Source organism: Penaeus chinensis, chromosome 35 (assembly GCF_019202785.1).
Source record: "Penaeus chinensis breed Huanghai No. 1 chromosome 35, ASM1920278v2, whole genome shotgun sequence".
Taxonomy (NCBI): domain Eukaryota; kingdom Metazoa; phylum Arthropoda; class Malacostraca; order Decapoda; family Penaeidae; genus Penaeus; species Penaeus chinensis.
In genome coordinates, this window is record NC_061853.1 from 8231763 (window position 1) to 8234262 (window position 2500).

The 2500-nt window shown below is 34.8% G+C and overlaps 1 long non-coding RNA gene across 1 annotated transcript in view; it reads left to right on the forward strand.

Moving 5' to 3' along the window:
* Nucleotides 1-2500, forward strand: part of LOC125044422 — a 28179-nt gene that overhangs the window by 25515 nt on the left and 164 nt on the right. Inside the window, exons 2-3 of the long non-coding RNA XR_007116487.1 lie at nucleotides 983-1069; nucleotides 1675-2500. The exon at nucleotides 1675-2500 is cut by the window's right edge and continues 164 nt beyond it. This is a non-coding gene — a long non-coding RNA (uncharacterized LOC125044422). The remainder of the gene's footprint in view (nucleotides 1-982; nucleotides 1070-1674) is intronic.

Here is a 2500-nt window from a genome sequence, read left to right on the forward strand (position 1 = left end):
CAATCCATCATGGCGGACATCGAATGGCTGGAAATATGCCTTTTTATTTCGCCAAAATATCCTAATTAAAATGTGCTACTGCATAAGAATCAAGCACTAAATCATTTAAGTAACATCTCTAGATGCTATTCCTGGCGATATAAATACAGATCAACCTTTATGTATCCTTGATTTTTGCCGATATTGATCTGGCGATTTCGATAAAATTTCCTCTGCTAGAAGGCGATCGAGGTCACGTGACCCGAATCACGCTGTCTGATTGATCAAAAGCACATATGTTAGTAAACAAATGACCACGTGGGCTGTTGTTTTATAATCGGCCGCTTATTATTAATATAATATTATTATAATATTATTAATATGCTTATTATTATAATATTTTTATTATAATATTAGCTTATCATTATATTGCTTATTCAATATGGGCGCCAGTCTCCCTCTGATTGGCTGGAATTTTGATATGTATACCGGTAAATATTCATTAAAAGACATGTCCAATGAAGCATATGAACTTTTTTCACCATTTATTGTTATTTATATATCTTGGAACTCTAAGAGTTTCTTTGGCTTTGCTGAGAAGAGTCGTATTGGTGGTGACCTTCGACCTTTGACCTTCATTCAGCAAGGTCACTGCGTGTCCACTATGACGGCATGACTTGCATCGTATTTCCCATGTCACACTTGACCTCTGGTGAAAATTTCAGCCATTTATCTTCAGTAATAACAGAGTTAATGGTTAAAGTCTTAATGAGATCACAGAGTTTTCTCTGTCTTTAATGCATTCTCAATTAAAACAAAGGGCGGGTATTAAGGACCTTCAAATTGAGCTATCTCTTGAACGGATCAATAGATTTTGACTAATGAGGTCTCATTTTCTTCATGAACTCCTGCTCTATCCAGCCAGACGATAATAATCTAATTTATACACTGAAAAAAATGTCCAAGTGCCTTTAATTTAAGGGCGTTTTGCTTTTCTTTATAGCCGACTACTGAGGACCTCCCTCCAAAATACGACGATTTGGTGGACAAATTGCCATCTTACGAGGAAGCAATTTTCACGATACAAAAGGTGAGTCTGGATTCAATCTCGTTAACTGTAACTCACGCTGATTGTAGTTAGGTTAGCTCTCTCGTTCCCCTCCCCCCCCCCCAAAAAAAAAATGCATGTGGATTTATATGAAATTATATATGGATGTATATTAAATGTAAGTTATCACAATCCTTTATGATGAAAAGGTAAATTGATTTTGCTTACATAGTAAAGTACCTACCAAAAAAAAAAAAAAAAAAAAAAAAAACAATGATAATAATAATTGATTATGATAAATAATCATGATAATAGATGATAATAAATGATCATAATAAAAACTATTAATAAATAGCGTATAATTAATAATAAGTAACAATAACAACAACGAAATAACAATAATAACAATAGTAATAGTAATAATAATAATAGCAATAATAATAATCCATAATAAAACAAAAATAATCCATAATAACTATAATAATAACAATAACAATTCAAAAATCACAATGAAAACAATAGAAACAGTAATTCATAATAAAAACAACAATAATAACAATTCATAATAAGAACAATCATACTAATTAAAAATAACAACAACAATGATAACTGAATAAATAAATAAATATGCGCTTTTCCCCGCCCAGAATCCCCCCGTCGACGCGGGCCGCAAGAACCTCGCTTTCGACCCTCAAGAGGAGACAGAAGCCCTTCCTGACGTCGACATCGAAGCGGCATCGCGTGGAAACCCAGCCGATCAGAGAGAGAATTATCCAGTCCCTGTGCAACCGTATCAAGCTCAAACCTATGTTAAATATCCCCAATCCGATGCAGGGAGATTGGCTAATCCTCCTTCGTATCATGCAGAATCCGACGTGAAATTTTCCCAGTCTGATGCAGGGTGATTGGCTAATCCTCCTCCGCTTCATGCAGAATCCGACGTTAGATTTTCCCAGTCCGATGCAGGGGGATTGGCTAATCCTCCTGGATTTGGTGTGGATAATGAGCTAATCAGCATATCACCATCAGCACGATCTCACTCGACCCGACGTCCCGATGAAACTCCAATCCGGGAATTACTCGTTAAGCACACACATTCTTATGAAATGTTTATTATTATTGTTGTTGTTGTTGTTATTGTCATTATTATACCACTCATAAATTCTTTTTAATAATCTATTTATAAATTATCGATCATTTCACACGCGATACAGTACACGAACTCATTCCCATTCCTACCATTAAATTATAATGCCACTGTACAGAGAGGTTCCATAATTACTCTGCGTAGGTTAGGGGAAGGAAAAGGATAATAGATATTAAGGAAAGCAATTCAGCGATATATACACCAGTAAGTATTCCTGTTTATATACAAATATATACGTTTCGATGAATTTACACTTAAGAGAAAGAATAGAGTAATATAAAGTTACTCCACTAGCCGTGCCATTTACTTATAATTAAAGCAATCTT